Raw genomic sequence first — 15378 nt, forward strand, 5'->3', positions numbered from 1 at the left:
GAGACCTGGGAAATTTTTTACAGCATCTTTGGAGAAAATATAGCTGCTAATGTACCAAACTCCACACTCTCACCAAATGTCTCTTGGAATCACAACTGAGGAAAGTAACTTTATTTTTTATTCATACACTTAATGCTGAATTTATCTGTTCAGAAACACAGTAAAACGTTTTAGCCATGCCTTTCTATAGAAATGTTCTGACGGTAAGCAGTTCAACTTATTTTACTTCATAAACTGATGCATTTATTCTTTCTGGAAGTTCTTGTTCAGAAATTAAATGTTTATTAAGCACTTAATTAGTTATGATGCCCGGTGTGATTTTAACCCGCTTTGTGATCAAAGATCGGCGATAGCCTCAGATGATTGTTGTTTCACTTTCACAACATGTTTAACATCACACTCTGGAGAAACTGTGCATCAGTAGAAAGATTAAAAGACTCTAGCTATGATATTTGATCTTCTTGATAAAATGTTGTTGCAGTGACAGTAATTTAGTAATTTATGTAAGGATTGCAAAATAATAATCATGTATAAGTCATTTTTGGAATAGAAATTCACCGAGCATTCATATTCAGTCACGTCTTCAGTGGTTTATTTGTGTTCACATAGATTCACTGAACAGCGTCAAGATATATATATATATATATATATATATATATATATATATATATATATATATATATATATATATATATATATATATATATATATATATATATATATATTCATGTTTACTTCATTTTCCTTCAGACATATTCATGATTTCTATTCATTTTCCATTCAAGGAATTAATTTCTATTTAAGGAATAATGAGGATAATGTCTCATACTTGGTGGAGGTGTAAAAGGTGACAACAATAGTGTCATGAATGGAGCAGTCTGCCGGTCCAGACATGAGATAATCGCACTTAGAGAGCTTACAGGGGTCATAAATCAATTTTATTACCCTTCTCTAAAAACATACATGGCATAGTTTAAGAAAATGTTTCATAAAATTCACAGTTTTTGAGATTATGTTCTGAAATTTCAAATGAAGCATTAGTAGACTTGTGGGTTTAGATTCATTGTGTTTCTAAAATCATATCCTACAGCAACATTTTTTTAGACATTTAAAAAATATGTTTTTTAATATTTGTATGTGTGTTTTCATGTTGGAGCTTATATATCTTTATTATCATAATAGTATATTCTTATCATAACAAGACTAATTCTGATCCCTGAACAGTAAAGTTTGAAGTGTCAGCTTTGTGAACATATGCTGATTATGTCTCTAGTCAGAAAGACACATGAGCAGCAACCTTTTTATTTTGGGTATGTCATTTGCTATGTGTGGCAGAAACAGCAGCAGAAACCTTTCAGATATGGAGGTGATCGGTCTCCTCAGCGCCCTTAAGCTCCTGTTCAGTGTTTCATCCCTCAAGTTCACTCACACAAATGTGCCACCTCAGGAAACACTTCTCTGATCAAATTACACATGACTCTGTATGCACAGCTGCTGCTTCAGTACTGACCCTGCGGAAGCGCTCTTCTTTCTCTCCTGATATCACTCTCTGTAGTAACTCTGTAGTGTTTTTTTGTGCTTTTTTTTTTTGTATTGTCATGCGATTGTTGTTTATAGATTACTCTTAGTGGTTTCTTATTGGCAAAAGAAAAATAAAACTTTTTTATGTTTTTGAAAACAGTCTCAACATGGTTGCATTCATTTGCTTAAAACAACTGTGAAACAGTAATATATTTATATGCAGATTGTAATTGTAGTTTTTTTGTGGAAGATGATAATTTTTTTCAGGATTCTTTAATGAATAACAATATATATTATTTTAATTGTGTGTGTGTGTGTGTGTGTGTGTGTGTGTGTGTGTGTGTGTGTGTGTGTGACAAAAGTTGGGACAATTAAGATTTCTGTGTTCGCGGCTTGAAGGAACACTCCACTTTTTTTGAACATGGGCTCATTTTCCAACTCCTCTAGTTAAACAGTTGAGTTTTACCGTTTTCAAATCCATTCAGTCGATCTCTTGGTCTGGTGGTAGGACTTTTAACTTAGCTTAGCATAGATCATCAGCATCGCCTGAATAGTCCCTGGCTCTGGGGGTCCCACTAGCTGGGGACTATTTACAGGTACACCCAATGTACGGCAACAAAATTCCTTGATTATTACACCGGAATGACAGTAAAGTTCCTAGCCATATCGGCCTAGAAAATCGCAACATTTCATTTTCTGTCGGTCTTATGAGTTTTCTGCAGTCGTTTGACAATTGTCAGGGATTCATTATTTCGGATAGTGGTAGGAAGATCATTCCACCAGCCAGGAACGGTGAACGAGAATGTTCTGGAAAATGATTTTGAGCATCTCTGTGATGGTGCCACGAGGCATCGCTTAATAGCAAATCTCAGACTTCTGGAGGGGATGTAGCTTCATAATAGTGAGTGGAAGTAGATGGTGCCGAGCCTGTGGCTGTTCTATATGCAAGCATCGGTGTCTTAAACTTGCAATGTTGAAAACACTGAACAGATTTTTTGCAATGTGGTCTTTGAAAGTCAGCGGGTCTTCAAAGATTACACCAAGATTTCTGTAATTAAAGAAGAACCTAGTTGGATGGTGAAATCATGCTGTACAGTCAGAGTGGCAGGGAAGAGAAGAAGCTCAGTCTTTGCCAGGTTGAGCTGTAGGTGATGATATTTCATCCGTGCTGAGACTTCCGCCATGCAGCCGGAGATCCAGGCAGCTACCATTGGATCATCTGGTTGAAATGAAAGATAGAGCTCTGTGTCATCAGCACAGCAATGGTAGGAGAAGCCATGTGCCTATATGATAGGACCCAGCAATGTCATGTATATGGAGAAGAGGAGGGGTCCAAGAACTGATCCCTGAGGAACCCCAGTGACCAGCTGATGTGCTTTGGATACCTCCCCTCCCCAAGCCACCCTGAAAAACCTACCAGTGAGATAGGATTCAAACCAGCGAAGTGGAATCCCTGTGATGCCCAGTGATGAGAGGGCAGACAGAATAAGAACTGATGATTTGGAATCAGTTTTTGCAATCCGCAGGACTTCAGTGACTGACAGTAGTGCAGCCTGGTTAGTATCCAGTTTGTTGCTCTGTGAAAGAAGCAAATGATTTCTGACATATCGTATGACACTAAAGATTGTAGTATGGATGCTGAAAATGTCACTTTTGCCAAGTAAATGGATTGAAATAATCAATGGCATGAATGTATTGTTAAATAAATGTCAGTTAAAATAATTTTTTTAATAATTGTTCTTTGACAACCCTGAGTCTCACTGCTCACTGCTCACCGCTCACTGCTTGGGGAAAGTCGTAGCCTAATGATAGAGAGTAGGACTTGCAATTGAAGGGTTGTGAGATCGAGTCTCGGGCCAGCAGGAATTGTACAGTAGGTGGGGGGAGTGCATGTGCAGTGCTCTCAATACCACGACTTAGGTGCCCTTGAGCAAGGCACCGAACCCCCAACTGCTCCCTGGTGTCATGGTTGGTAAACCGTGATCTCTGGGTTTTGCACTTTGTGGTGAAGTCTGTCTGTTTCGCGTCTGCAATGATTAGTTTGTGGGTGTCTCCGTTAATTGTCATCAGCAGCAGCTGTCACTCATTACTCTCTCCATTTATATTGGCTTGTCTCACGTCTTTTGTTTGTGAGAACGTTGTTTATTGTCGGTAACTCTGTCTTTTGCTTCTATGTCGTTTGCGTTGGATGTCCGTGTCTTTCCCCGGAACCTCATCCACTCTCCGCACTTTCACTCAGCATCAGACTTACCTTCTGCTCTATTCCCCGCAGTTCCTGTACCATCCTCTCCTGCTGCCTTCTCACCATCATCATCTGGATTACTCACCGTCTCCCCACCATCTTAGATTGTCGTCTTCCCAGCATTGTTTTTGTACTCTTGTTTGTTTGTCTATTCTAATTAAATGTTTGAACTCGCACTTGTTTCCAGCTCCTCCTTCACCCAGTCGCCACACCGGGGCACCGCAGCATAAATGGCTGCCCACTGCTCCGGGTGTGTGTTCACAGTGTGTGTGTGTGTGTTCACTGCTCTGTGTGTGTGCACTTCGGATGGGTAAATGCAGAGCACGAATTCTGAGTATGGGTCACCATACTTGGCTGAATGTCACTTCACTTCACTACAGAGACATGTTTTATCAAATATGTTTAGCAGCCACAAGTGTAAGTTCTGCTTTTCATATAATTTAAGTTCCTGCGGACAGCGAGATGTATTCAGCGAGCATGCAGGACTGAGGGCTGTAATCTTCCACACTTATGTTCATTAGATGGTAAACAGTGTTATTCTGACCTTTTGCATTATTTCTCTAGTCATTGTGTGTGAAATCTTTAAGGAATCAATGGTGAATTTAATGAGTAAGATGTCTCTTTCTCTGCAGGATTCAGAAGGACCTGACAAATTTGACCCTCGAACCTCCTCTAAACTGTCAGGTCAGTGTCTGTGAGTCCAGAGCTGATGCTCTTGAGTAAAGCAGCCTGTTGTGGTGAAGATCAGATTGTAATGTTCATTTTCTGTTTGAGCTGTTCTAATATTCACCTGCCTCTGTTCACAATCAGCTGCCTCCAGCCCAGCGTGCAGGAAAAGCTTTCCACTAGACACATTTGATTTGAAGAGCAACACGATTTCACAGCCCATGAATTCACTCTTTTAAGCCTTTCTTCAGATTTCAGCTGAACACCACCAGACAGTCATTTGTGACACTTTTATAACTCATGCTTTTTAGGATGGAGACATCATCATAGCTTGAAATAAACACACTGTATCTAATGGGACTCTTATAATTAAATCATATTGGGATATAAACATGCCAAAAATTGTAGACAATCCGGTCTTTAGTGGTATGTCATGAGATGCATTACAAAACAGATTTTGGAGAATGTGTATTACTTTTGGAGAAAGTAATCATCCTCATTAGTTTTTCTCTTGTAGAAAACACAATGATCATGCTGCTCTTTTACATACAATGAGCCTTTTTTTTCTCTCCATTGCTTAAAACACATCTTTTGAAAGTACTCAAGTTTGGTTACACTCTTGCCCAGCCTCTTCTTCTTCTTCTTCTTCTTCCATAGTAGTAGTAGTAGTTTAAAGAAATGGTTGTGCTTTTTGATAAAAGTTATAGTTATATTATAGTTTTGAAATTTTAAATCCTAAGCCTTGTTATAGTGTTTAAGCAATTGAGAAAAACTGTAAAAAAAAGTAGCATAAATGGAATTTGGCAACACTTTATAATAGAGAACACATATCCACTGTTAGCTAATAGTTTTCACTCAATAAACTCCTAATTTTATGATTATTATTAGCTATAAGGTAGTTGTTATGTTTAGGTAAAAACCGACCGAAATAATACCACAAAAAAGAAGACTTTGCCTCCCACTGCCAGCAGCTTACATTCCAGAAAAGGGAAAACACAGCTGCCCACATTCAAACAGAATGGAAAGAAAATGCCTCCTGTTGAATCCACTTATTGCATGAACTGCTGCAAACTTCTACAAAGGATTGCGGTTCTTGAAACAAAGTTAGCTGGATGAACACTGGACTTCAAAAACAAGGCAGAACACTCAGTAGACCGTCATCAGCATACAGCCGGTGAGTCCTGTGAGTCTAGTGATTCTCAACAGTTTATATCAAGTGTAGAAACAAGCTGAAACTAATCATAAGTCAAGTAAAGTCACCTTTATTTATATAGCGCTTTAAACAAAATACATACAAGTTTTCCCGGTTCCGGTATTCTAGGTATTATCAAATTGCCTGAGTTCTAAGAACGTAGCGTCGTAGAGGATTATAATGTAAAAAGAGCTCATTCAAATACTGAGGTGCTAAACCGTTCAGGGCTTTATAAGTAATAAGCAATATTTTAATATCTATACGATGTTTGATAGGGAGCCAGTGCAGCGATGACAGGACCGGGCTAATATGGTCATACTTCCTGGTTCTAGTAAGAACTCTTGCTGCTGCATTTTGGACTAGCTGTAGTTTGTTTACCAAGCGTGCAGAACAACCACCCAATAAAGCATTAAAATAATCTAACCTTGAGGTCATAAATGCATGGATTAACATTTCTGCATTTGACATTGAGAGCATAGGCCGTAATTTAGATATATTTTTGAGATGGAAAAATTCAGTTTTACAAATGCTAGAAACGTGGCTTTCTAAGGAAAGATTGCGATCAAGTACCACACCTAGGTTCCTAACTGATGACGAAGAATTGACAGAGCAACCATCAAGTCTTAGACAGTGTTCTAGGTTATTACAAGCAGAGTTTTTAGGTCCTATAATTAACACCTCTGTTTTTTTTCAGAATTTAGCAGAAAGAAATTACTCGTCATCCAGTTTTTTATATCGACTATGCATTTCATTAGTTTTTCAAGTTGGTGTGTTTCACCGGGCCGTGAAGAAATATAGAGCTGAGTATCATCAGCATAACAGTGAAAGCTAACACCATGTTTCCTGATTATATCTCCCAAGGGTAACATATAAAGCGTGAAGAGTAGCGGCCCTAGTACTGAGCCTTGAGGTACTCCATTCTGCACTTGTGTTCGATATATGATACATCTTCATTCACTGCTACGAACTGATGGCGGCCATATAAGTATGATTTAAACCATGCTAATGTACTTCCACTGATGCCAATAAAGTGTTCAAGTCTATGCAAAAGAATGTTGTGGTCAATTGTCTCAAACGCAGCACTAAGATCCAATAAAACTAATAGAGAGATACACCCACGATCAGATGATAAGAGCAGATCATTTGTAACTCTAAGGAGAGCAGTCTCAGTACTATGATACGGTCTAAATCCTGACTGGAAATCCTCATATGTACCATTTTTCTCTAAGAAGGAATATAATTGAGAGGATACCACCTTTTCTAGTATCTTGGACAGAAAAGGGAGATTTGAGGTCTATAATTAACTTTGGGGTCAAGTTGTGGTTTTTTAATGAGATGCTTAATAACAGCCAGTTTGAAGGTTTTGGGGACATATCCTAATGACAATGAGGAATTAATAATAGTCAGAAGAGGATCTATGATTTCTGGAAGCACCTCTTTTAGGAGCTTAGATGGTATAGGGTCTAACATACATGTTGTTGGTTTAGATGATTTAAACATTTAATCATTGTGTGTGTTGGTGATTACTGCATGAATTCAGCATGGCTCTGATCATCAGAAATAAAGGCAGATCTGTGAATGAGTCTGTTATTCGTGAACAGTACAGTAATCTTTTACTGTAATTGACAGTAAGTAAAGTTTATTGTGTGCATCTGTCGGTATTTAAAGTGCCTATGTCAGTTTTCAGGTTCCTAATATTGTTTTGTGAGTCTCCTACAATAGGTTTTCACGCATGCATCTATTTTTATCATACTTACAGACTGTGATTCAGTGGAGTCAGCTGCTCCAAATAAACTGTGTACTGAGACATCTTTCAAGAGCAAGTGTTTTGTGAATCCCTGAGATCAGAGAAACAGTTGTCAGTAAAATGAAAGTGACACAAAAAAAGATTGGGGTTGTACTGCTGTGGTAACGTGGGGGAGAAAATGAATTTTAGCCACCGATTCTTTGCAGCCTCTTCATTCAGAAGTGCAAATAAAACTAATTTACTTTCACAGCGTCTTCTTGACATGATGTTGCCCACACAATCAAGCTACAGTATTTGGGGGCGGGTCAAATGTTTTACCCCGTGACGTGTAGATGTCACAAAAGTGGGATTCGAATGACTAACAATTAATTTCAGCTGTTCAGAGTCGTTCTTTCTGTTGGAAGACAGTAACTTCATTTATTGTGTCCTTTTGCCTTACTTTATTTCTGAGCACATTTACATCCAGGTGAAAAAGGGCTTTCATCAATACAAAAAAAAATATATTATATCAAACTTAAGTAATTTTACGCTAAACCATACTTTAAATGCATCAGAAATTCTCGAATCAGCATTACTTTCTTGTCTGTTGACCCAAATGGATTGTACTCTTTCTCATCCCACAGCCAATCCTCAAATCCATTCAGATTATTCCTAGAGGAGGAATGTCTGCCAGCATTCATCAATAAAAATAGACACCAATCTGTTTACCTTTACAACAGTCGAACGGAAGGAATGGAAACCAGAAGTGAACATTTTATTCACTCCAATGTTGTTCAAGATCAATCAAAATCAAGAATGTCTTTCTTTCCTTCTGTCTTTCTTTTTTTCTTTCTTTCTTTCTTAATCCAATAGTCTGTAAGACTCTTTATGAGTCAAGAGAAGTCATTTGATAGCTTTGTATGAAGAACAAATCAAAATTCAAACTGTTATTCCTTAAAAACTGCTCTGCTTGCAGTGGCTCTTAAATCTCAATCATGCTCAAATGTGACGCTTATGCCAATTTCCCTTTGTTTCCCATAATCAATCTCACTACATTCAATTGCGATTATTCATTTTTGAGCAAACTAACCATTTTAACCCATTAACTGTCACTCATATTTTTGAACACTGACTTTGTATTGCACAATCCAAACTTACATTTGTATAATTCATGAAAGAAAATATTTCGTAACATGATATTGATGTGCACTATTGTCATACATTAATCGATTACTTTTCCTACATCATTTTTAACAAAAGGTATTGGTAAAATATATATTTGGGAGTCTTAGACCTTTCCAACGATATATAGTTTGTCAAGATTAGATTAGATTTAATTGTAATATAGTGAAGTAAATGTAGGCGTCCCACAGAGCGGACGGGTGACAGTTAACAGATTAAAGCAGCTCAAATAATGAGCAAAGAGTGTTCGGAGGAGCTGTAGAAGACACACATGTGGAGTGAAGGGCTCTGTTAAATTCAAACAGAAAGAAGACAATCAGAAGTCAAGGCTCAGTGCTGGGACCGCATCATGTTTCTCTGTCTCTCTAAATTTCACTGTGTTATTAATCTGCATCTAAAAATGCATACGCTCCCTATTTTTTCCCTATTTAGGAATGCTTTCTGTGATAGTGGGTCATGAAAGTGTTTCACTTTACTAACCACAGTTTTCTATTCATGTCTCTCTTTCTCTCTCGCTCTCTCTCTCTCTCACACACACACAAACACACACTTTATCAGAAACTTTATCAGTCAAGTTGTGGTGTGCACATTATTTTGTTTCACAGCAGTTCACACTGCAAATCAAAGCCCACACAAACATTTGCACACTCAAACGGTTGTTTCACTGTATTGGTGAGGACAATACATAGTCCTTAGCCATATTATTTAATTATATAAATATAAAATTTGGCTTTAAAAAGCACACACACACACACACACACACACACACACACACACAAATGAAATATAGAGGGAATGCACAAACCAGTATATATATGGTTTATATATATACTAATATACCAGTATTATATTTTGGGGTGCCCCATCTTAAAATGAGGAATCCATTCAATATTATGTGTAGACTATAATGTCTATACTAAATGAGTGCATTTTCAAGCGTTTTTGGTCATTCAGAAAATTATGATTACATTGTTTGATTCTGTTAAAGGTCTACATTTGTTTGTGCACTCACAATAACAACAAAACGTTTTGGGCTGTAAAATAATGAAACCAAACAGGACACTATTTCTGTTGTCTTGGTCCCGGTGAACTTGAGCACGTCAAAAATATATCTGTTAAACACAAAATGTTTTAATAATGAACCAATTCAAATAGAAATATTCTCATATTATGTAATCCGTATTAAACGGGTATATTGTGCGTCCACTGCAGAGATTACCATTATACGTCATTAACGTCAAAACTTTTTAGTTTATCAATAAATTATTAAAATGGTAAGGTAGTCTTCTTGCTGTTTTCCCCGAAACTTTAGATTCCTTTTTGTTTTCTTTCAGCAATCAGAATTACACCACTGGCACAAACATGTTTAAAGAAATGGTTTTCAAATTTAATACCTGCCTAAAGGGGAGTTTTTGTCAGAATAGACATTAAGCAGAGTAGCATATTTATTTGACACAAATTAAAATGAGGATGAATTTTTCTTTTGAACTCTAAGAACATGCCAATTGTTCAGCTGACAAAACTTCTTTCCAAAATATATTTTTAACCGACTAAAATTTGTGAACCTTGAAAATTGTATTTGATCTGGGACCTTTATACAGAGTGTGCCACCGAAATGATTTCCAGCTAAAAATTCTGTCTTCAATTCACTGACAAACTTCTGCAATTCTAAAATGTTATTATGTTTATGTTATTATGTTTTTATGTGGTTTTTAGTCTTTAAACTAAATTAGAATATGCCATAAACTTCTGTGTTTTTTATATAATGTTTATTAACAATAATGACTGTAGATTAACTCAGATGTTAAATTTACCCCTTAATTAAACATTATAAATATATATTTGACTCTTGAGAACTAAACATACATTTGAGCTGTGGTTATCTGAGCTCACTATCAGAATGAAATCATCTCTACACATCTGTGTCTTTCCTTCTGAGCTCACACATACTGATGGTGATTCATGATAAACTGTTTTCTCAAACATCCCTCACAGACTCACTGCTGAATCCTTTCAGTCATTTGTTATGCCTAATAACCTACATTTAGCACCCACCCACACACACACTCACACACACACACACACACACTTTATCTGACTCACTGGGTCAGCCTGTTTCCTGTGTGTGTGTGTGTGCGTGTGTGTGTGTGTAGATCAGCAGAGGTGTCAATAGTAAAGAGCAGAGTAACATCAGTGCTGACATGCTTCACAGACTGCAGTGGGTGACTGAAGAGAAACTTTGGGTTCGTGTGTTCATGGCCGTAGCCAGCTGTGTGGTCCAGACCTCATTAAATGTTTCATATTCAGAAATAAAATGTCAAATTCTCTGAATGACTGATTAGTGCTTTAAAGGTCCGCCTGTAAGTGTCTGTACACTGAAAAAAAATTATTCATTGAATTTACTAAATCTTTTCATGGTAAGTGGTTGCAATCCATTTATTTTAGCTACATTTAAATTAAAAAATTAGCTCAAAGTTAATCAACTTAGTTTATTTAAAAATAGCTAAAATAAATCGATTGCAACCACTTATGTGTAATTGAAAGATGGTTTGCCCAGATTGATCATGCCAGATCCATTTATTATAAGCATTGGGCTTTGGTTTTGTTTCTTTTCCACTTTATGATTTTAATCAAGTGGGAAGTTGCCATTTAGGGTTAGCGATATATTTTTCTTATTCTAAAACAAAAGATTTTAACTTATTTTGGTTTATTTTATATTTGTTGGTTAGCAATACCTCTCAACACATCACCGACACTTAAACTGATGACAATCAAAACCAGCCCAGAGAGAGCAGGCACATTATTGCTGACGGCAAAACACATTCATCAGACAAACACAATGATCATCATGATGTTATCTGCAAGAAACTGTATCCGCAATCAAATCAGTATCACAGTAACACAGAGATCTGTTGAACAAGTAGCTTACAGAAATATCAAAAAGTCATGCTATTTCATTCATATGAGCACTACACAAAGTTCTTATCAGCAATGATTTCTAATGAAAATATATAAGTATTGTTGAATAATAACAACCCTCCCCCAACCTATAATGAAGTGTTAACAAATTTGTATGTAATAATGTCTAATTTAATCATGTCCATCTCCCCAAAACAGAGAAAACATCTTTCACAAACATCTACATATCAGTCCCTTTTAAAGTTTACAGTTTATAACACTTTAACTCTTAATGCCACCCCAGACTTCACTCATCCTCAAACCCTGGTGAGGGCCAAGTGTGTGTTCGCAGGGCATTCAGATGAACACATTCAGTCAAGTGAAGGGAACTGTGAAGGGCACCAATCCCCTGCTTGGCGTGACCACTGTGAAAGCACCCGGTGCTATGCTTGTGTCTCCATGGCTCATGATAAAATCAGCAGATTCAGGTGTTTCAAACCAGCCGCTGACAGGACAAAGCCTCTTCTCTGTAGCAGACTGACAATCCCTGTGTAACTGTCTCAGCGGGCGTCGATCGAGTGAGATGTTAATTCTTAATGTGCCTTTTGTGTGTCTCTTCACTGAACTCTTGCCATTTAACCCACCTGTTAGTGGAATGCAATCTCTCTTCATCTCTCACGTGCTTTATAATATGAATGTGGTTTTAACTGAAGCTAATGGCTGTGTGTAACTGAGCACGAGGACGGCTGTTGCTGATTCCCATGAGTCTGGATGTGTCAGGACACAAAGTGAGCGACGTTACTGATCTGGCACGGGCCGAGCTGAACCACACTGACTCTGGCCGTCTTCTCGACAACAGAAGGCTCTGGACTGGTGACAGTCAGCTCACACTTCGAGTAAAGCTGTAGGGAAATGGATATGGATCAGAAACAGCAGTACTGTACACAGCTGCGATATCTGAATCAAAGATATCTTTGTAAAGCCTAGATTGCACTGATTTGCTGTGATCACAGCCAGAAAAGAAGTCCCATCTGACTATAAGTCACACCAGGTCAAAATGGTTTTATTGAAAGAGAAAAGACACGGATAAGTTGCATTGGTGTATAAATCGGTTTTTTACAATCACTTTGCTTCTATATTTAGAACCTTGATGTCATTTTTCAAAACTCAAAACGTTTATCACTTGTAACACAGGCTGTCTAATGTTCAAAACATTGCCTTGCGCATTCACATCTTTAAAGAAATCTTGCACTTGCACAATCATTGGTTCAAAACACAAATTTACTGTGAAATACCATTGAAACATAACTATAGATCACCCACACACAAGCAACCGATAGTTTCACTGTCAATCATTAAATATTGTAGAACAAAATAGGTGATACAGGTTTCATTAAGGTACTACATGTACAGTAAATACATCTCTGTAAAAGTACTGCAGTAGTAGAGAGAGTACTACAGACACAGTGGAATCATTGAACAAAGTTTGTAATATATTGATGCAAAACACTACAGTACAATCACACCATAGGGTTACTTGAATCAAAGCAAATATAATTAGCTATGAAATAGAAGAGAAAAGACAGTACTGTAAAACATCAAATGCAGTGTTCCTCAACTTGCTTGCCTGTACTGTAAGAAACAAAACAGGAGTGATTACTGTACTGCTACATTGCCATCGACTCTGTGTTGTGGATTTGGCCACAGGTTCTCATCTACATCACAATGGATGTTTTCATCAGTTAAACATCTTGGGAAAAACCTTTGGGCATGGTGAAACCTGTCTTGGTCCGTGGCCTTGTCCTCTACCACGTTCCCCCACACCTCTAAAACGAGGCCCACGACCGCACGAGTTTGCGGAGTCAGATGTGTCCTAGGTCAACATATTTTGTTGACCCTGTAACAACATTTTACTCCAAAAATATATTCTTGACCATATCCCTACACCTAAACCTAACCCTAATCATGAGTAATCCCTAAAATCAGAGGAAATGATAGATGAATGACACTGATATACAAGCACCAAACAGTGTTTTAAGCGTAAACTTCACAAAATCTATAAACTGGTTCTTCAAATCTGATTGGTTAATCAAATGTTGTTCCAGGGAAAACAAAGATGTTGTCCCAGGAAGATGTCTCACTTGGTAAAATCAGGTTCTGCCCCACGACCACCTCTCAGAAGTGGCAGAATTGGACAAGCAATTACAAGGGTCTGCATCTATACAGTGCAGTACTGTCAATAATGTAAATAGTCTGAAAATGTGGTACAGTATTTGGGGCCATAGACACAGTGTCTATTGAAGCATTATTCAGTAAATATTATTATTCATAGAGGTCATAGGACATTCAAGACAGGACATTCAAAAGTCTGTTTGTATGCATTTTTATTTTATTATTTTGATTCATTTGTTTTCTTAAAAATTGTTAGAAAGACCTGCAGACTTAAATCAGAAATAAACATCCAAAACCAAGGCCTTAAAGTCCCTGTGAAATCAAAATTGAAGAATTTGGGTGTTAGTATCGATATGTTAGTGTTAAGGTTATCTAAAAGGCAGTGTGCTCCAAAACAGCGACACAATTCACATTTAGAAGGTATAAGCATTAAAAGCTTGCTGTTCGTCACTTCCGCCACATCGTACTTCATCTTCTCATCAAATCTTCTGACCAATCAAATGCTCTCTAGAATCCGTAGCACCCGCCCCCTGCACTATAAATAGACGGCTAAGATCAGACACTTGTTCATAGTGTTGTATTTCCTGTACAGTGAATAGCTCGTAGTGCACCGTGTATGTAATAGGGAACGATTCAGACAGTGTAAATAAGCTTTTGATTGGTTTAAATGAGGTCTGGTTTCACCTTGTTTCACGCAAACTCCGGCAGCGCACACAGTCTGGCTTTGCGCGTGCCGGCATATATTATAAACTTTTACAACTACACAGCCTGTTTTACAAAGAGATTCATATGGAAAATGTGCTGTCAAATGTGGTTTTACTGAGCTTACCAGCTCTGGCCAGAGCAGACATAAGCAAAACACTATTGCCTATTTTTTTAAAGGGACGGGGCTGTTCAATATGCCCCGCCCTCTCTTCCTGTTTCAGCTGAAAATACGTCACCACATAGAATAATGCTGCGTGTTTCAAGGCACTTTTGGGGACCTTTAACTTATGCACACATTCACTCATATGTAATCTGTATATTTATTAATGTTTCATTTTCCATGGGTTTAAAAGACTGCGGGCCCTATTTTAACGATCTGAAACGCAAGTGTCAAAGCGCGAAGCGCAAGTAAGTTTGTGGGCGGGTCTCGGCGCTGTTGCTATTTTCCCGGCGGGATAAATGGCTCTTGCGCCCGGCGCAAATCTAAAATGGGTTGGTCTGAAGTAGCTTCATTATTCATAGGTGTGGTTTGGGCGTAACGTGAAATAAACCAATCAGGGCTGCGTTTCCCAAAAGCATCGTAAGCCTAAGTTGATCGTAAAAACGATCGTACGATTGATCTTAATATTACGGTCTGTTTCCCAAAAGCATCGTAGCTTAAGTAGCACTTGAAAATCTTCGTAGATCTACGAGTGCTCTGGAGTAATCGTACATCCCCAAGTGCATTGTAAGAAGACAGATTTATGAGGACACCTGCAGGACAACCGGCAGATTACACTTTTATCTAGATTTAACACACTGCAACGCCAGTAATATAATAATATTTTGATTGTACTTTATTGTACACTTTATTGTACTCGTTTATTGTTTACATGAATTTATAAATGAAATAAATAAAAAGGGGAAAACAAGATGAAAAAAAAACACATCTTTGTTTTTCTCTATCTCCTCTAAGAGGACATTAATTTCATCCTTTTGAAAGGTATCTTTTTTTTTTTTTTTTTTTTTCAGCCATTTTGTCAGTGTCTCCGCCTGTATGTAGGTGCTTTATATAGACTTGATTGTATTGATTGG

Source organism: Carassius auratus, linkage group LG44F (genome assembly GCF_003368295.1).
Source record: "Carassius auratus strain Wakin linkage group LG44F, ASM336829v1, whole genome shotgun sequence".
Taxonomy (NCBI): domain Eukaryota; kingdom Metazoa; phylum Chordata; class Actinopteri; order Cypriniformes; family Cyprinidae; genus Carassius; species Carassius auratus.